At 47.0% G+C, this 10,229-nt stretch overlaps 1 non-coding gene across 1 annotated transcript; it reads left to right on the top strand.

The window, feature by feature from the left end:
- Nucleotides 1-6,584: 6,584 nt before the first annotated feature.
- LOC118935172 (U6 spliceosomal RNA) lies at nt 6,585-6,686 on the top strand. Its single transcript, XR_005033704.2, has one exon. It is a non-coding gene; the product is annotated as a U6 spliceosomal RNA (small nuclear RNA).
- The last annotated feature ends 3,543 nt before the right edge of the window (nt 6,687-10,229 follow it).

The raw sequence follows: 10,229 nt of genomic DNA, 5'->3' as shown, positions 1-10,229 counted from the left end.
GTCTCTTCCAACGGCGGACGATTTAGCTGGGGCCTGAAGTCTCAATTCCAATTTGTTTCTCTGTGTAGCCATCAGGGGAAGGAGGCACCTACAGCTGAGGACGGGACAAAGTGAGAAAGGAGAAACCACAGTGGTTACCCGAGGGCTTACTAAGCTCCCTTAACTGCGTACATCTCACCAAAGCCCTAAGGTAGCAGATGGTCATCTTCTTGCTTGGCTTGGAGAATCTGACGAAAGCCAAGGACTCAGTTCCTACAAAAATTCACACACGCACACTTCCAATTCTGAATCCACTTTCCAGAAGCTTAATAACAATTCCAACTCCACCCACAGACCCTCTAGAAGCGTGTGTCCAACACAGCAGTCATTAGATCCACGGGGCAGTTTAAATATAAATTAATTAAAAATTCAGCTCCTACCACACTTCAAGTGCTATCAGCACCCATCAGCTCAGAGAGTTCTGCTGGACACCACTGCCCTAGAATTCCACTGACCCAAGGTTAAGAACCCCTTCCCCTAAATGAACCTCTATAGATCTGTTGCCTTTAAGCCCATTTCCAGTCTAATTTCAATTTTCTTGCCTTTCTGAATATAGTTGGGCCACAAGAGAATGGAGGAGCAACACTCACAATCCCACCCCATGAATAGCTGTGCAAGTCCATCCAGCTTTGAGTCACCCTAAGTCACCTGCAACCATGGGCATCTTAGCCAGAGCCACGCCTTGCAAAGGCAGCAAATCGTCAGTCCCTCATTCTTCTCCATTCGAGGTGTGCAGTTGAGCCCACATCCCTGTGACCCTCACCCTCCGATAGCATGCCGAGTGAGAAAATGCACTGCAGCAGGACAGCCACCAGGAATCCCATCTGCGTTTAGAGGTGAAGGACATTCACCACGTTCACCACACTGTGTGCCAGGTGCTGTCCAAAGGCTAGAACCTGTCTTAGTCCATTTAGGCCTCACCCAAAGTCAGGCAGTGGTACTAGTATCAAGCCCTGAGTACACACGAGGGCACCAAGGTTTGAGGCTTAGGAGGACTGAATGACTTGTCCCAGGTCACACAGTAAATGCCAGAGGGAAATAAATGGTTATGAGGTTAGACTCAATAGACTCCTCCGATGCTCATTTCTGAGAACATCCTAATGTTCGTACCACAACCTCTGAGGTCACAGAACTGGTCACCTACAAGTCTCCATAGGTCTGGAGTCCATACCTGCCTTTGTGCTCAGGGTCCTCTCTCTCTCTGCATTTGCCAGATGCCTCCTGCACCTCTTCTCTTGCCTGGAGTGGGACAAGGAAAAAATTCTCAGGACTCTTCACACCCAGTCATCCCAGTGGGACACATCCCCATGCCACCCTTCATCTGGCGGGTAGCCTGAACTTTTGTGCCAGGCGGATGTAGGTGTGCTGACCTGCCAGCTGTGCGACGCTGACACCCAGTACTCCTGTAGCATGAGAACAGCCATAGCATGTATTAAATAAAATTTCCTGCTGTGGATCCAGGCTCATGGAAGCGAACAGCAGAAGACCTAACGCCCATCCTCCTTAAAGTTTTCCAAAAAAGTAGAAGAGGAGGGAATACTCCCAAACTCATTCTACGAGGCCAGCATCACTCTAATAGTGAAACCAGGCAAAGACACCACATAAAAGAAAATTACCGACCAATACCCCTGATGAACACAGATGCAAAAACACTCAACAAAATATTAGCAAACCAAATTCAAAAATCCATCAAAACGATCATCCTTCATGATCAAGTAGGATTTATTCCAGGGATGCAAGGATTGTACAATATTCGAAAATCCACCAACCACAGCATCAACAAACGCACATCAACAAAAAGGACAAAAACCACATGATCATCTACATGGATGCTGAAAAAGCATTGGACAATATTCAAAATCCATCCATGATAAAAACTCCCAACAAAATGGGAACATAGGGCAAGCAACTTAGCATCATAAAGGGCATATGTGACAAACCCACAGCTAACATCATACTTAACAGGGAGAAGCTGAAAGGTTTTCCTTTAAGATCGGGAACAAGACAAGGATGCCCACTCTGCCCACTTTTATTCAACATACTTCTGGAGGTCCTAGTCACGGCAATCAGACAACACAAAGAAATAAAAGGCATCCAGATTGGCAAGGAAGAAGTTAAACGGTCCCTATGGCAGATGACATGACATTGTACATAAAAAACCCTAAGGAACTACTCCAAAACTACTAGATCTAATGTCTGAATTCAGCAAAGTTGCAGGATACAAAATTAATACACAGAAATCTGTTGCATTCCTATACACTAATGATGAACTAGTAGAAAGAGAAATCAGGAAAATAATTCGATCAAAAAGAATAAAATACCTAGGATAAACCTAACCAAGGAAGTGAAAGACATATACCCTGAAAACTACATGACACTCATGAGAGAAATTAAAGAAGATACCAATGAATGGATACATGTGCTGTGCTCATGGATAGGAAGAATTAATATTGTCCAAATGGCCACACAGACAAAAGCAATGTACAGATTCAAGGCAATCCCTATCAAAATACCTACAGCATTCTTCAATGAACTAGAGCAAACAGTTCTAAAATAAGTGTGGAACCACAAAAGACCCCGAATATCCAAAGCAATCCTGGGAAGGAAGAATAAAGTGGGTGGGATTATGCTCCCCGACTTCAAGCTCTACTACAAAGCCACAGTAGTCAAGACAATTTGGTACTGGCACAAGAACAGAACCACAGACCAATGGAACAGACTAGAGAGCACAGATATAAACCCAAGCATATATGGTCAATTAAAATATGATAAAGGAGCCATGGATATACAATGGGGAAATGACAGCCTCTTCAACTGGTGTTGGCACAACTGGACAGCTACATGCAAGAGAATGAAACTGGACTATTGTCTAACCCCATACACAAAAGTAAACTCAAAGTGGATCAAAGACCTGAATATCAGTCATGAAACCATAAAACTCTTATATAAAATATAGGCAAAAATCTCTCAGACATAAACATGAGTGACTTCTTCATGAACATATCTCCTCAGGCAAGGGAAGCAAAAGCAAAAATACACAAGTGGGACTATATCAAACTGAAAAGCTTCTGTACAGCAAAGGATACATGTGAGAATATATTCATAAATGACGTATCTGATAAGGCATTGACATCCAAATTATATAAAGAGCTCACGCACCTCAACAAACAAAGAGCAATTAAGCTTATTAGAAAATGGGCAGAGGAGAGGAAAAGACACTTCTCTAAAGAAGAAATTCAGATGGCCAACAGACACATGAAAAGATTCTCCACATCGCTAATCATCAGAGAAATGCAAATTAAAACCACAATGAGATATCACCTCACACCAGTTAAGATGGCCAGCATCCAAAAGACAAACAACAAATGTTGGCGAGGATGTGGAGAAAGGGGAACCCTCCTACACTGCTGGTGGGAATGTAAACAGTTTCAAACATTGTGGAAAGCAATATGGAGGTTCCTGAAAAAACTAAAAATATTAATACCATTTGAACCAGGAATTCCACTCCTAGGAATTTACCCTAAGAATGCAGCAGCCCTGTTTGTAAAAAATATGTGCACTCCTATGTTTATGGCAGCACTATTTACAATAGCTAAGAAATGGAAGCAACCCAAGTGTCCATCAGTAGATGAATGGATAAAGATGAAGTACATACACAGAATGGAATATTATTCAGCCATAAGTAGAAAACAAATCCTACCATTTGCAACAACATGGATGGAGCTAGAGGCTATTATGCTCAGTGAAATAAGGCAGGCAGAGAAAGACAAGTATCAAATGATTTCACTCACCTGTGGAGTATAAGAACAAAGAAAAAAAACTGAAGGAACCAAACAGCAGCAGACTCAGAGTAACCAAGAACGTACTAATATTTACCAAAGGGAAAGGGACTGGGGAGGTTGGGTGGGATGGGAGGGAGAAGGTGGGGGGAAGAAACAGGGCATTATGATTAGCATGTATAATGGGGGGGCATAGGGAGGGCTGTACAACACAGAAGACAAGTAGAGATTCTACAGCATCTTACAACGCTGATGGACAGTGACTGTGATGGGGTATGTGGGGGTGACTTGGTTAAGAGGCAAGTCTAGTAAACATAATGTTCCTCACCTAATTGCAGATTAATCATACCAAAAGGAAAAAAGAAAAAAAAAAGAAACTAAAAATAGAACTACCATTTGACAGAGGAATTCAATCCTACGAATTTACCAAAAGAAAACAAGATCTCAGATTCAAAAAGACACATGCACCCCTATGATTATTGCAGCACTATTTACAATAGCTAAGAAATGGAAGCAACCTAAGTGTCCATCAGTAGATGAATGGATAGAGAAGAGGTGGTACATATACACAATGGAATATTATTCAGCCAGAAGAAAACAAATTCTACCATTTGCAACAACATGGGTGGAGCTGCAGGGTATTATGCACCGTGAAATAGGCAAGGCAGAGAAAGAAAAGTATCAAAATATTTCACCCTGTGCAGCATAAGAACAAAGCGAAAACGTAAGTAATAGACATCTACAGACTCACAGAACCCAAGAGTGGAGTAACAGTTGCCAAAGGGAAAGGCACTGGGTGGGGGTGAGTGGGGAGGGAGAAGGGGAATAAGGTGCATTACAATTAGCACACACATAATGGAGGGGGTTGGGTTCACGGGGAAGGCAGTATAGCAGAGAAGACCAGTAGTGTCTCTACAGCATCTTACTAAGCTGATGGACAGCGACTGTAACGGGGTATGTGGTGGGGAGAGTCGAGAATGGGGGGAATCTAGTAACCATAATGTTGCTCATATGACTGTATATTAATGATACCAAAAAAAAAAAAAAACCCAAGCGAACAACAGCGTGTCTGGCACAGAAGAAGCGGTCGAGAAAGGCTATTGCTCCTGAGGTCTCATCCCTACGGAGCTTCTCTGTCCCCAGCCCAGGCACCCACCTACCCGTCGCTGGAGGGCAGCCAGCACCCAGTCCGGTTTGGGCTGGGGACCCGCAGGGCTGACTCCCTCCAACCTCCCAGCACGTCTGTCTTCCGGGGCACTGACCGTCCGGGTGCGCCTCCCTGGGCCTGGACGGGGGTAAGGGGCGGGCACGTCCCTGAACCTGGAGCTGGGGGCGACTCCCCAAAGCCTCCCAAACGATCGCGGGCTCCCAGGGCCCCGGGATATCTAGAGAAGTGAAAAGAGCGCACTTGGGCCAAGGCCACGGGGAGGCGCGCCTGAAATGACTGAGGAGGGTTAAAATACGAGGCCGTGGGTGCGGGCGCGGCCCGGAGCGATCCCCGGTGAACATGTCCTCCCGGAGGGGCGCTCCCAGCCCGCAATACCCGGGAAGGCGTGGCCGGGTCGCAGGCAGCGATGGCGGGTACCCGTGCCGGACGGGGACGCCACAGCCCCCGCTCCACCTCGCGCCCGCCGCCTCCCGCCTCGAAGGGGCGTCCTGGGCGGGAAAACTCCCTGGAAAGCTCTGCCTGGGTACGGGGGATCCAAACTTCGCCGCCCCAGCCCCCTAGGGGAGCCCGGCTCCCAGCCCTGAGGGGGTCCGCGCGTCCGAAGCTCGGGAACTCACCGCCTCCGCGCGCTTTGCTCGAAGCTTCCCCGCGCGGAGTCCGCGGCTGACTGGCTGCGCTTCCGATGCGCCCGGCTTCTGCCTGATCCACAGCCGATCTGGCCGCGCCCCCAGCTCCTCACCGTCTCCGCTACGGCCGGGCGGACCCGTCTGGCTGCAAGGGCGCAGGTGCACGTGGGGAACTTGGGTTAAGTCCTAAAAGCTATCAGTATCCAATACCCTCAGTGGGGGTGAATTTTTGGGAGAGAAATCTGGATTTCTGGGCCACACCCTGACGTCCCGAGGCTTTGGCTCTTAGTTTGGGCTCCAATGAGGGCATTTTAATAAGAGTTCCTGGGGATTCTGCCTGGTCCACTGTTGCTCTGAAATTCCCGTTTTTGACTTGGCGTTTGCACCTTGTGAGACAGGAGACCTCAAACTTCAGAGACGTAATGGCCACGACAGAATACTTTATGATCTCACTTTTATTTGGAACCCAAAAAAGCCGAACTCATAGAAACAGTACAAAGGTGCGCCTGGGGCTGGAGTTCCAGGAAATGAGGAGATGTTCATCTAAGTGTACAAACTTCCACTTATAGGATGAATAACTTCTGAGGGTCTGACATGCAGCAGGGTGACTATAGTTAACAGTGCTGTATTATATTCTTGGAAGTTGCAAAGAGAGTATTTTTAAATGTCACCATAAAGAAAAATGTAATATGCGGTGACTGAGCTATCAACTAACAGCGTTGTGATAATCATCTTGCAATACATACACATATCAAATCATGAAGTTTTACATCGTAAACCTACACAATGTCAGATGGCCATTATATCTCAATAAAGCTATGGGAAAAAAAGAGAAAGAGGGGGCCAAGGGAGAGAACAGGGTGGAGGAAAGGAGGGAGGGAAAGAAAAAAAAAGAATACTCTGCTGGGAGTCAAAATGTTTACTATTTCACAAAAGCTTAACCATAAACAAGAGGCTTAGTACTGAACCTGGGTGATCGTCTTGGCACCACATATACTAAAATTGAATGATAGAAGATTAGCATGGTCCCTGGGTAAGGATGACTTGCAAATTTGTGAAGCATTCCACATTAAAATAAAATAAAATGTACGGAACCTGGGGTAATCACGCCTCAGGAAAACAACTGCCCCCATGACTGCCTGCAGCTGCAGAAATAACAGAAACACTGTTACTGCTTCTGCCTCTCAGCTCCTCCCAGGGAGTGAACCTACCTTCTGACCCTGCCCAAGCCTTTCTGGCCTCAGCAACTAACTTTTTTGTTTCTGAAGCTTAAGAGGCTGTGTGTAGCTTCCAATCCTTTTTCCCTCTGTAGTCGGGATCCCCAATCGGTCCATGGAGATAGTTACCTCACTTTTAGGTGCAGATATATCTTTACTTCTTTACAAAATCTAACTTCTCTGTCATTGCTGTGGATTTGGGTGGGGATGGAGGATATTTTTCCCCCTCTGAAAAATTGCCATCTCGATATGCATTGACCTTTTCTCCCCTCATGTAACATTCAAAATCAGGTCTATAATATGATTGATGATATTTTAGAGAAAATGGGGTATAGAACTGTACAATTTGTTGATATTTGGTTTGCACTTTTACATGTAAAAACAATTGCCCAGGTTTGTAACATTCAGTTTATAATCTCTTTAGGTTTTGTCAGTTTCAAAGGCTGAGAGAATCAGAATTCTTTACCAAAGCTTGGATCTGATAATAAAGGTTGGATTGGTAGAGGAGGTTCAAGGATATAAATGGTCGGCTATCATCATGTCAACTGTATGCAACCCTGTTATTAGTGGGTATAAACACTGAATTTTGAAGTCATTGGAATTTTGGTTGTCTTGTCATTACTGTCAAATATATAAAGCAGAGAGCAAATGTAAAATAGAATTTATATATATGTATGTATATATATATATACATATATATCTCCAATTATCAGGGAAATGCAAATTAAACCCACAATGAGGTATCACCTCACACAAGTTAGGATGGCCAACATCCAAGAGTCTAGGAACAACAAGTGCTGGCAAGGATGCAGAGAAAGGGGAACCCTCCTACACTGCTGGTGGGAATGTAAACTAGTTCAACCATTGTGGAAAGCAGTATGGAGGTTCCTCAAAAAAACTAAAAATGGAAATACCATTTGACGGTGGAATTCACTCCTATGAATTTACCCAACGAAAACAAGATCCCAGATTCAAAAAGACATATGCACCCCTATGTTTATTGCAGCACTCTTGACAACAGCTAAGAAATGGAAGCAACTTAGTGTCCATCAGTACATGAATGGATAGAGAAAATGTGGTACATGTACACAATGGAATATTATTCAGCCATAAGTAGAAAACAAATCCTATCATTGGCAACAACATGGATGGAGCTAGAGGGTATTATGCTCAGTGAAATAATGCAGGCAGAGAAGGACAAGTATCAGATGATTCCACTCGTCTGTGGAGTATAAGAACAAAGAAAAAAAACTGAAGGAACCAAACAGCAGCAGACTCAGAGGAACCAAGAATGGACTAACTGTTAACAAAGGGAAAGGGACTGGGTAGGATGGGTGGGAAGGCAGAGGTAAGGGCGGGGAGAAAGGAGGCATTATGATTAGCATGTAAAATGTGTGTGGGGGGCACGGTGAGGGCTGTACAACACAGAGAAGACAAGTAGTGATTCTACAACATCTTACTACACTGATGGACAGTGACTGTAATGGGGTTTATGGGGAGGACTTGGTGATGGGGGTAGTCTAGCAAATGTAATGTTCCTCATGTAATTGTAGAATCATGATACCCAAAGAAAAAAAAGCTAAACTAAAAATAGAAATACCACTTGACTGAGGAATTCATTCACTCCTAGGAATTTACCCAAGAAAACAAGATTCCAGATTCAAAAAGACACATGCACCCCTATGATTATTGCAGCACTATTTACAATAGCTAAGAAATGGAAGCAACCTAAGTGTCCATCAGTAGATGAATGGATAGAGAAGAGGTGGTACATATACACAATGGAATATTATTCAGCCAGAAGAAAACAAATTCTACCATTTGCAACAACATGGGTGGAGCTGCAGGGTATTATGCTCCGTGAAATAGGCAAGGCAGAGAAAGAAAAGTATCAAAATATTTCACCCTGTGCAGCATAAGAACAAAGCGAAAACGTAAGTAATAGACATCTACAGACTCACAGAACCCAAGAGTGGAGTAACAGTTGCCAAAGGGAAAGGCACTGGGTGGGGGTGAGTGGGGAGGGAGAAGGGGAATAAGGTGCATTACAATTAGCACACACATAATGGAGGGGGTTGGGTTCACGGGGAAGGCAGTATAGCAGAGAAGACCAGTAGTGTCTCTACAGCATCTTACTAAGCTGATGGACAGCGACTGTAACGGGGTATGTGGTGGGGAGAGTCGAGAATGGGGGGAATCTAGTAACCATAATGTTGCTCATATGACTGTATATTAATGATACCAAAAAAAAAAAAAAACCCAAGCGAACAGCAGCGTGCCGGCACAGAAGAAGCGGTCGAGAAAGGCTATTGCTCCTGAGGTCTCATCCCTACGGAGCTTCTCTGTCCCCAGCCCAGGCACCCACCTACCCGTCGCTGGAGGGCAGCCAGTACCCGGGCCGGTTTGGGCTGGGGACCCGCAGGGCTGACTCCCTCCAACCTCCCAGCACGTCTGTCTTCCGGGGCACTGACCGTCCGGGTGCGCCTCCCTGGGCCTGGACGGGGGTAAGGGGCGGGCACGTCCCTGAACCTGGAGCTGGGGGCGACTCCCCAAAGCCTCCCAAACGATCGCGGGCTCCCAGGGCCCCGGGATATCTAGAGAAGTGAAAAGAGCGCACTTGGGCCAAGGCCACGGGGAGGCGCGCCTGAAATGACTGAGGAGGGTTAAAATACGAGGCCGTGGGTGCGGGCGCGGCCCGGAGCGATCCCCGGTGAACATGTCCTCCCGGAGGGGCGCTCCCAGCCCGCAATACCCGGGAAGGCGTGGCCGGGTCGCAGGCAGCGATGGCGGGTACCCGTGCCGGACGGGGACGCCACAGCCCCCGCTCCACCTCGCGCCCGCCGCCTCCCGCCTCGAAGGGGCGTCCTGGGCGGGAAAACTCCCTGGAAAGCTCTGCCTGGGTACGGGGGATCCAAACTTCGCCGCCCCAGCCCCCTAGGGGAGCCCGGCTCCCAGCCCTGAGGGGGTCCGCGCGTCCGAAGCTCGGGAACTCACCGCCTCCGGGCGCTGGGCTCGAAGCTTCCCGGCGCGGAGTCCGCGGCTGGCTGGCTGCGCTTCCGAGGCGCCTGGCTTCTGCCTGATCCACAGCCGATCTGGCCACGCCCCCAGCTCCTCACGGTCTCCGCTACCGCCCGGCGGACCCTTCTGGCTGCGAGGGCGCAGGTGCACGTGAGGAACTTTTGTTAAGTCCTAAAAGCTATCAGCATCCAATACCCTCAGTGGGGGTGTGTATTTTGGGAGAGAAATTCGGATTTCTGGGCCACACCCTGACGTCCCGAGGCGTTGGCTCTTAGTTTGGGCGCCAATGAGGGCATTTCAATGAGAGTTCCTGGGGATTCTCAGCAGGGTAGGAGGGTTCCCCTTTCTCCACATCCTCACCAACATTTGTTGTTTGTCTTTT

This window comes from Manis pentadactyla, chromosome X (genome assembly GCF_030020395.1).
Source record: "Manis pentadactyla isolate mManPen7 chromosome X, mManPen7.hap1, whole genome shotgun sequence".
Lineage (NCBI taxonomy): Eukaryota > Metazoa > Chordata > Mammalia > Pholidota > Manidae > Manis > Manis pentadactyla.
The sequence above is the reverse complement of the archived record's forward strand: the minus strand, read 5'-3'. Positions and strand labels throughout refer to the sequence as shown.